The sequence below is a fragment of the Manduca sexta genome, unplaced genomic scaffold, assembly GCF_014839805.1.
Source record: "Manduca sexta isolate Smith_Timp_Sample1 unplaced genomic scaffold, JHU_Msex_v1.0 HiC_scaffold_76, whole genome shotgun sequence".
Lineage (NCBI taxonomy): Eukaryota > Metazoa > Arthropoda > Insecta > Lepidoptera > Sphingidae > Manduca > Manduca sexta.
This window is the reverse complement of record NW_023595583.1, coordinates 11,352-22,702: the sequence shown is the minus strand read 5'-3', so window position 1 is coordinate 22,702 and position 11,351 is coordinate 11,352.

Here is an 11,351-nt window from a genome sequence, read left to right as displayed (position 1 = left end):
TGAAAGTCGCTGTTTAATTTTGGAATCTCCCAAAAAACACGACTTGTCGATGTTTAATTTGGATGTTTGTGATTGATCGAGAAATCAATGCGTTAGTCACGTGTTAGTTTCAACCAATTTCAATAAAACGACCCGAAGTCGTGTTTTTGCCACATTTTTTGCACACTATTTGCTGTTGGTGGGATATATTTTATATCCGACCGGATAGCGACCATCGTAAACAAGATGTTAAAACCTATCATAGTGGCCTACATAAGTGTTGCGTTCCAGAATCAGCCTATGTATATCCAGTTCCAACAGGCCAGCATAACTGTGTCGACTGTCCAGGGATAATTATATCCCGTCAGTCGACATTCTATTGGAACCCAATCCACTTACGGTCAAGTGTAGTGGGATCACTTTGTTGTGAAAAATACTGTTCATTTTGCGCCTCTCAAGTGTTTGCCTGTACTTGGGTACTGGCATCGAACTACCTGGAGCACACAGGCTAAGCCCGAAGCGCGACTTAAATGGTTTTACACCTTGTCTAGTCACTATCCGGGCGGATACAATTATACTACTACCTGCGTAATGTGGTGCAGGTATGTGAGATGGCTTCTTTGTTAATCTCAATACGAGATCCCGTAGTAGGCGTTTCGTACGTTAAACAATTGCTTGTGTTTCCGTCATTATTCCGTAGCGGGATTGTTTGGCCTATATGTCTGTTTGCTTCAACGATATTTGTTTTGCAAAATCTTTCCTAAACCTGAGTAAAATGTCTTTATTTGTGACACTGTCGTATACCCACGCCTTTTGTCATCAGAAGGGTAAGCAGAGGCCGAACTAATGGATCAATTTCGTGTACTCCAGGTGATATGTTGAGGGCGAGCCTATCGCCATATTGGGCTCAAATTCCAAGCTGATAGCAGAAAAATCCAATATCATGTTGCCAGAGCCTATATATAAAGAGACCACAGAGCGGTGGTCAGACCGCAATACAGCTATCGCATGCGGTTTAATCGATTAAATATTTTTTTGTAGTAGGCAAAGGCATTTTATTCCAAACATCCACAAATGTGCTATTATATGAGTAATTAATTTATTTGTTGTCTTAATGGGATACTTTGTTTGGTAATGTTGCAAAGTACCCTGCATAGGAAATAGATAAAACATTAAAATAAAACTATTTACGGATTTTATCTCGGTTTTTATATTATATTTTTCTTCTAACGCTACGAAGACTTTGCAGCCTTCGTGGTCACGTGGCGGACTGAGGTGTTGGTCATTCGAAAAGTCAAAATTACAATATCTACCCACATTTTAAAATAATACAATTTTGTTTTTTAAATTTAATTGTTGACGGTCCGATCTTCGCAGAATGAGCTCACACTGTCTTGAAATCTGGCAGCCGATATACCACTAGAAAAATTGTATTCATTTTTAATGGAATTAAAATAAGAATCAAATCTCTATGAATATCTTTTCCAAGATTAAAGTCTATGAAAAATATTCTAAAAATCTTTTGTAGTGCACTTACGAGATTTCTAATACCATTGTGAAGGGAGTAATGCATTTCTTGTTCCATTCAAAAATACATTCCGAAAATATCTCAGAGATTCTCGAGTTTATTTCGTACTAGTATCCTGGCCTTATTCGCGTGTCAAACACGTTGTATAAAGTGTTTTATGCAACCGCAAAACCAGTTTATCTTGACCTATGGGTACAATAGTCTTTTCATGCCATGCCCTGTAATAGCGCCTTTTGCTTTTTTATCAAACACGAATCTAGATTTTGAGTTAATATGGAGCAGAAATTGCAATGTTTTGTTCGATCAAATCAAATCCGAGTGATTCTGCCCCCATTTTTAACTTCTTGATTGATTAACGATAAATACAGTCATAATTTTACTAGCTTTTGCTCGCGACTCAAGACACGGGAAAAGTTTGGATAAGTATTTCCCTGAGATAAAAAAGTAGCGTATAGCACTCAAGAATAATGCAGCTTCATATTAGTGAAAAAAAAATCAAGAACGGTTCTGTAGTTCCAGAGATTAGCCCTCACAAACAAACACACTTATCCTCTTTATAATATTAGTGTAGATTAATGGAATAATTAACAAGATTTTGTAAAGTTGGGTTAAACTGTGACAGATCTATCTTCCGTTAGGATATTGTATTTTCATATGACACGCTCATGCTTTTTATTAGCGAAAGGTTAGGCAGAGGCGAAATTATCTAACATTCTTACATGCAGCGAGCCAGATAATTATTAAATATCCGTTTGTAATGTATCGCAAAAAATTCAACCAATGTAAGTCGACAAGTAATTTAGTTTACTTTTACGAGCGCTACACAACTTGTCCTCAATAGGCTCGAAATGACCTATTTATGCTGTCAAGTTATTTGTATTGTGTTTCAAAAGGCGTAGTAAGTACATGAATACGTAACTTAGGTCCATCAAAAAGCATGTTCCGGACAAAATTAGCAAAAATATCTTCTAAATTGTAAGTTAACATAAAATTATTTTATTCAGTATATTTTAATATTACTTTGAAACAATTATGCCAACAAAATTTTTGCAAATATGACGTCACCGTCTTTAAATTTCGACTGCAATGCACTTACAGAAGCAATGTAATACCCAATGACAAGATATTATCAATTTCTCCAATTGGCCGTCTTACAAAGCAAACGAGTTACAACCACAGGTCTACAATAACTGGTCATGCATTCGCATAACGCAAACTTATACATGCCGCTCGATACTTCCCTTTCTTATCTATTATTACCAAGAAATAGTGGCGTATCCAACCGCATTGTTAACTTTGCCCGGTATACCATGTAGACCGCGTCTTGAGGGAACTCAATTTTACGGTAGACGTATTACAGTTTTATGAAAAAAGTAAGCTTGAGGCGTTTTGTAGGGGATTTGCGAAGTGCCTTGGTAAGGGAATTTGCATTGAAAAGAACTAGGTGGGTATTACGAGACGTAGGATTGTAGTAGATGCAACACATCCCCTCTACCGTGCGATATAGCTGAGACGATGTAAACTTAAGATATATCTTGAGATAATCGTTATTTAAAACTATATTAACGTCAGCTCAAATGATTTCTTATAAGTTTTGTTTATGTAACAGCGCCGACTCAGTTGAGATGAAGCTCTTAAATAACAGCTTAAGTTTTGTTTATTAAATAGTTCAATATATTCAATGACTGACGATTTGAGTAGCATTAAGGGCCATATTAGTAAATCAATCTCAAAGGTAGGATCGTTTTACTAATATGGCCCTGCATGCTAGAGTGGAGAGCGCAGTGTTGGCAATGCTTAGTAATTCAAGTTCGGATCGTGTTACTTCTAATATAATTAATCATTACAATATCAACCCTGTATTATATACTGTCCCACTGTTGGGCACGGGCCTCTTCTACTACTGAGAGAGATTAGTCGTTATTCCACCACGCTGGCCTAGTGCGGATTGGTAGACTTCATACACCCTCGAAATTCCTATAGAAAACTTCTTAAGGTGTGCAGGTTTCCTCGCGATGTTTTCCTTCACCGATAAAGCAAGCGATAATTCACACATAATTTTTAGAAAAGTTAGACGTGTGTGCCCTTGGGTTTTGAACCGGTGGACATCCCTTTCGCTAGTCTAACAACCAACTAGGCAATCGCCGCTTTTTTAATAATTAATCATGTATAATGTTAATTATACTTCATAATCAACACTCTTGGCGAAAAACGTTTCCATAGTTACACGTGTATTTACTTTGGAGGATAAAGGCGTGATGTATATTTTCTATTTTGGAGATAGCTTCCTACTTTGAAATCGATTAAAATATCTGAATCAATGTTTAGATGTTGATAAGATAGTGATAAACATATTTGTTGTATTGATAAGCGTTTTTAATCTGATTATCGGGCGGAGATTTTCCCTTGATTTCCTGTGAAAATTGATATAATCGATGTTGTAATTTGTTGCGTACTTAGTCTCGATACAGTGTACAAATGGAGATCTGTATCTCTATTCTTCTCGAATCGTTTTCCTCATCACTGAGGGTTCGGTTCACGCTCGGTGTCATAAAATGCAAGCTGTCGATCCTGGAGTACTAAAGATATTGTGTTGGGACGGCAGGAGAGTTTGTGCCTCTCTCTCTCTCTCTCTTTAGTCGGTCCCTCACATCTGAGAATCGTGGTCAGCATCAGGGCTGCATCTAGAACGGATGATCTGCCTCCACCGGTTTCTGTCCAGCACCTAGCCTGTCTGTGCCTAGCTTATTTTAATTGTATACTGGTATAAGATTCAACTCCACTTCATGGTAAATGAAATGATGTACAAAGTATCCAGAGGAGTATGCCGCTATCGGGCTTTATACCTTTTACAATGAATGGGTTTATCCCCCACCAGAAATACCTTCATTAAGATTAATGAATGAAAGAACGAAGCTAATAGTGGACGCTAACACTAACAGTGGGCATGGCAGTCTCAAGGCCGCGTGATTAATCGACACTAATGAACTGAGAAGAACCGGACCGTAGAGCTGAGAAAATTAGAGTCAATTTCATTTGAATAAGCAATTTCGTAAAGGGAAATATTTAGAAATGTATATGTACATTAACAACAAAACTTCTGTATTTTTTATTGTTAATTGAACCCAAAAATTAAGTAAATTTCTTTTACACTACTTTAGAAAATAATAAGTCTCTTTCATTTCTTGAACTTTTTAACTGCCTTCAAAAAAAGGAGGAGGTTATCAATTCGACGTGAAAGATTTTTTTTATGTTTTTAAATTTTCAGCCATACTGTGCCTTTTTCAAAATTGCATATTAATTTATATTTGAATATTAATGCTTGATACAATATGTGTATTCTAGGTATATAAAGTTATTTTTTATATGCGCGCGGCAAAATAACTGCACCTGATTATAAGTGGAGTCCAGGTATAATTTCGACTATCGCGATAGTTACCTCTCACCAGTCGGCTCAATTATGCCGGCCTGTTCCAACTGTATATACACAGGCTGATCCCGGAACGCGACACACTTATGTGGTTCACTATGGTGGGTTTTAACACCTTGTATACGGTGTAGTAAGCGTGTTCTGGAGTGGAGACCGCGTCTTGGTAAACGTAGCGTGGGACGCTCTCAGGCTAGATGGCGGGATGACTTACACAAGAGGGCAGCGACTGGATGCATAAAGCAGCAGACCGGGCTCTGTGGCGTAACTTGGGAGAGGCCTATGTCCAGCAGGGGACTGCAACGGGCTGATGATGATGATGATGATGATACGGTGGTCGCTATTTAAGCAGCTACAAAATATATCCTATCATCAGCGATTTCGCATTCAAGTCATTTAAGAATATCTAAAAAAATAGACTAGATAGCAGGATTTTGTAGTCCACATTCCATACAATGCTAGTAGACTTATGTCTACTACGTATATTTAAACATCTACATATATAATTAAACCTACCAAACAGTCAACGCAAATTGCTTCCCCATTTACGGCTTAATTAACTAGGCTGTTTGAAATGATTTCGAACATTGATTACGGCTCAAATTAATTTGTTTTATTTCTATTGAATATTACGAAATGTAATATGGATATAAAGCTATCGTTGATTCAAATAGTATCTATTAAACATAATAATGATTTCTGCTACCGAGGTGAAGTAAGTCGCTAGTGACATACCATAAATTGGGAAGTGTAATAAAAGTTATAGTCTTTTTTGTACGGGCATGACAAAGTAACCACTGTACCTGATGGTAATTGAAGTGGAGACAAAATAGAGTCAACTGATGAGACATTCTCCATTATCAGTCGACACAATTATGCCGGCATGTACAATTCAGATGTATCTACACTTCTATATTTCGACAAAGTTAATAGTAAAAATCTATTATTGGATAAATTGTTAGTAAATAAAGAAGGCTACCCTATAGTTTCGTAGTGACATGCTGTTTTTCACCTCACGGATCGACTGGATTGGTTTCGTAAGCTCCGTGTAAGTCCGAATACCTTCTTTAGTTAACACTATTAAAATTAAGATCGATGCACCGATAAATTGAGTTGGTTATTCAGTCAGTTACCATGCAGTTAAGTACCCTATTTGTGAGTAGTTTTAAATTGTAAAATTTTGGAGGTCTTTCGGAAGCACTAATTGAGAATATTTATGATATAAATATATATCTGAGACAATAATAACATTATTGGTCAAAGACGCACATTGATGAATCATTTACATCTTCGCTTTTCACTTGTTTATGTGATGTTCATTAATAAAATATAGACGAACATTCTATATTTGATTTTGTAAATTATTCTTTATGTAAACGAGAAAGGAACCCCTCTGCGAAAACTACAATAAAATTAGTTAAGAAATAAGGCAATAAAGCATGCTTCAAATATTGCAATGTGCAGGAGCAGGCGTGTAGTGGGGATATTGCTTCATCTCTTTCTCTCGTAAGCGTCTTCATTGCCGATAACATCAAATGTAGGTATTAACTTGATATCTCTACGCGTTTCTGAAAAAGAGGACCTTGATAAACAGACAGAAGGATCACAAAGTGGTAACATTCCTCTTGAAGTCTGGCATACTAACAACCTAGTAAGACCCTCGCATCATCATCATCATCAGCTGCAGAAGGTCCACTGCTGAATATAGGCCTCCCCTAAAGATTTCCAGATCAATTTTTTGGAAGTGGCCCGCACCCACCTGGCATAGGAGACCTGTAACCTAGTAAAAATAAATGTTAAAACACCTCCTATTTGTATTATGCTATCCAGGTTTTAGCAGACAGTTCAAAACACTCACCATCATGCCCTGAACCTTGCAAAATAAAATATACTAAGTACTTGTAAATATCCTCGGGGAGGGAAGTTGATAAGGAAAACTGGAAAAGATATATTTTTATTGACTTCTAATTGCCTTTCAAAGTGTCTTTTCAGTTTGTGAATTTCCCCTCGGCCCAATGACAGGGTTTATTGCTTTTTTTATTTTTATGGGCAGTGACCCCATTGCATTTGATGATTTGTGGCGTCCAGATAGAGTATCTACTGGCGATATGATTATTTATTTAAACTTTATATACAGTAGATGTATACAGGACTTAATGCCTAAAGCATTCTGTAACAGTAAACATTTGATGCAGAGATGAGACAAGTGGGTGTAAGTGTATAAAACATACGTATGTACATAAATACAAAGGTATAATATAAAAATATAATAATTTCCAGGAACTTTTATTTGTTGATCTGCTACAGTATTGGCGAAACGCATCCGAACTTTAGATTTTTAAGTGAACCTGTTAGTGGTTGTCACGATTTTCTGAAGGGAGCGGATTATCCCTCGCTTTTCTACAGTCGGTCGATGCGTTATAAACACAGGCTGATCCCAGAACGTGGTATACGTGAGCCACTATGGTGGGTTTCACATTTTGGATTAATTCTGGTACCATCTAATCAAGAATCGTCCAAACAGTTACATTAATAATGCGACCAGCGCAGGGGTATGGTATTGTATGTATTTCGGCCACATATTCCAGATTTCGGGCTGATATTGAACAGAAAAAACTCAATAATCACTTTTGCATGTCCCGGGTTCTCATAAGGATATCGTACCGCGGATATAATACAACTGAACCATTCAGGACCTGAGCTGCATTCCAAGATTAACCAATAGGGTCCCGTGATCTCCAGAGGCAATTCTTGTGCACTTGATCGCCTCACCGAGACCACACCCATATACGGGGGGAGATTTCTCGCGACCCTAGTCATATTGTTAAGTGTGTATACCTCACCTCATGGTTACTAATTCACATTGAGGCCTGTATATTCTCTTGGGCTTCGAGTCGCCCTTGCAGAGTAAGTGTCAAAAATAAGCAAGGTTTTCCGTCGAATAGGAATAGAGTTAACACGTTAGACAACCGTATTAGACTAGCACACATTGCTTAGTAACAGTACATTGTTACTTTATTCCAAACTAGCTTTTGCCCGCGGCTCCGCCCGCGTTATAAAGTTTTTCAGGCTAAAGTTTTCCGTTATAAAATTAGTAGTTTCCCGGGAGCCTATGTTCTTCCCAGGGTTTCAAACTGTCTCCATACCAAATTTCATCTTAATACGTTAGGTAGTTTTTGAGTTTAACACGTTCATGCAGACAGATGCAGCGGGGGACTTTGTTTTATAATATATTTTTTAGAACTTTTAAGTGGAACAATCCCGTCATACATCATTGTTGCATAACTTTAATCGTTTACGCAGCGCAGGCAACGGAAGCTCTCAAAACTAATAATTTTCCCCGTTTTTGCAACATGTTTCATTACTGCTCCGCTCCTATTGGTCATAGCGTGATGATATATAGCCTATAGCACTCCACGAACAAAGGGCTATCCAACACAAAAAGATTTTTTCAGTTCAAACCGGAAGTTCCTGAGATTAGCCATTACTGCTCCGCTCCTATTGGCCATAGCGTGATGATATATAGCCTATAGCGCTCCACAAATGAAGGGCTATCCAACACAAAAAGAATTTTTCAGTTTGGACCGGTAGTTCCTGAGATTAGCCATTACTGCTCCGCTCCTATTGGGTATAGCGTGATCATATATAGCCTATAGCGGTCCACAAACAAAGGACTATTCAACACAAAAATATTTTTTTAGTTCGAATCGGTAGTTCCTGAGATTAGCCATTACTGCTCCGCTCCTATTGGGTATAGCGTGATGATATATAGCCTATAGCACTCCACGAACAAAGGGCTATCCAACGCAAAAATAATTTTTCAGTTTGGACCGGTAGTTCCTGAGATTAGCCATTACTGCTCCGCTCCTATTGGGTATAGCGTGATGATATATAGCCTATAGCACTCCACGAACAAAGGGCTATCCAATGCAAAAATATTTTTTCGGATCGGACCGGTAGTTCCTGAGATTAGCGCGTTCAAAGAATCAAACAAACAAACAAACTCTTCAGCTTTATATAATAGTATAGATACAATAATTCAAAAAGATACATACTATTACGCGGCCAGTTTACATTACATTATAAAAAAGGCTTTGTATTTGTCTATGTAAACCTCAACATATTCTCCCCTCCCCCCTTCCTAAGGTTCTTACTCCTTCCCCCCTACTTCCTTTCCCAGATGTGCCCCCTCAACTTTCCTCCAGGTCCCTGCACTAAGACGGGGGATTGTAGTATACCATTTACAGGTTTCCTTCGGTGTTGATTGCTGGGTGCGATACAAAAAAAATAGAGTCCCGTAGGCAAGAGCTACAGAACTCTAATATCCAGTCAGTATTTCTCGATATAGCTTCTGCCTACACCGAGATATAGGCGTAATTCAAAATATTAAAACAAACCCGGTCAAAGGCAGACAAAGCGTTCCGTCAGCGGTTATCTGGCTTATCTAAAGTGTATTGGAGATTTTGTCGCAGTGGAGATGTTTCACATCTGCTTTTATTAACTAGGTATCGCTCCCGACTTCGTCTGAGAACCTTAAGGAATAAAATCCGTGCACTTTTTCAGGATGAAAAGTCTAAAAAGCTTCGGTTTTGTCTATCTGTATTAATTACCTAACATTCAATTGCGTGCAGTTACCTACGAATTTGAGTTTAATTTGAAATCAAAAGATAAAAAGAACGATAATTGATAAATAATACACACATAACTTAGAAACTCAAAGGTGTATCAATAAGGCATACCTATATGAATATATATGCCTTGGGTTTTGGACTTGCTGAGATTCGTCTCGGCAGCCCGTTCTATTGTGAACTAAGTTATAAATACACACATACGCACGCAAGCACGCACGCACGCACGATTTATGTAATAACTAGCTTTTGCCCGCGGCTCCGCCCGCGTTTTAAAGTTTTTCAGGCTAAAGTTTTCCGATATAAAAGTCGTAGTTTCTCGGGAGCCCGATGTTCTTCCCAGGGTCTAAAACTGTCTCCATACCAAATTTCATCTTAATACGTTAGGTAGTTTTTGAGTTTAACACGTTCAGGCAGACAGATGCAGTGGGGGACTTTGTTTTTATAATATATTTTTTAGAACTTTTTAAGAGGAACAATCCCGTCATACATCATTGTTGCATAACTTTAACCGTTTACGCAACGCACACAATGGAAGCTCTCAAAACTAATAAATTTTCCCCGTTTTTGCAACATGTTTCATTACTGCTCCGCTCCTATTGGTCATGGCGTGATGATATATAGCCTATAGCAATCCACGAACAAAGGGCTATCCAACGCAAAAAGAATTTTTCAGTTCGAATCGGTAGTTCCTGAGATTAGCCATTACTACTCCGCTCCTATTGGGAATAGCGTGATGATATATAGCCTATAGCACTCCACGAACAAAGGGCTATCCAACGCAAAAAGAATTTTTCAGTTTGGACCGGTAATTCCTGAGATCAGCCATTACTGCTCCGCTCCTATTGGGTATAGCGTGATGATATATGGCCTATAGCACTCCAGGAATAAAGGGCTATCCAACACAAAAATATTTTTTCAGTTCAAACCGGTAGTTCCTGAGATTAGCCATTACTGCTCCGCTCCTATTGGGTATAGCGTGATGATATATAGCCTATAGCACTCCACGAACAAAGGGCTATCCAACGCAAAAATATTTTTTCAGTTTGGACCGGTAGTTCCTGAGATTAGCGCGTTCAAACAAACAAACAAACAAACAAACAAACTCTTCAGCTTTATATAATAGTATATATAGAGTATAGATTAGTTTTGCTTTATCACCGAAGGAGTATGCAGAGGTGCAACCATCGCGCCCACTTTTTGCGAGCTTATCGTTATATCGGGCACAAATTCAAAGCTCCGAGCTTATATTGCAGGAAAAACATTAACACCATACCCAACCTGGGATTCGAATCTAGGTTGACCTCAAAACGTTGTCATATCCACACGCAACTACGCCACCAAGGCTATAAATACTAAAGAAGCTCGACAAAGTCAAATTACAAACCTTAAGAATTATAACATACATGAAGCAGGTCTCCGTAGCAATCAGTTGTTAGTGCCATCAGACCGGATTCCCTCGCTCCGAGCACGTCTCAAATACATCAGCATTTTACTTTAAAATTACTATCGGAATTTCCGAAACCCTAATCCCGAGCTATTTGTATTCGACTCGAAATTTTCAATTTGTTAGACGGATTTGTTTTGATTTCGATTTTTGTTCTTGTTTATGATTTGTAAAACTGGCTCGGCGGTATATTTGTGTTGGGTGGGGTTACGAAACTGAGGGCTCGGGTTCAAATCCGGGTTGGGTAAAGGTTTTTGTGGTAAGTATCATCCGGCAGTCTAGCTTTTATGTTCTTATAGTTAAAGACTCGCTTCGTATCATATCATGAGACGGAGTTGATAT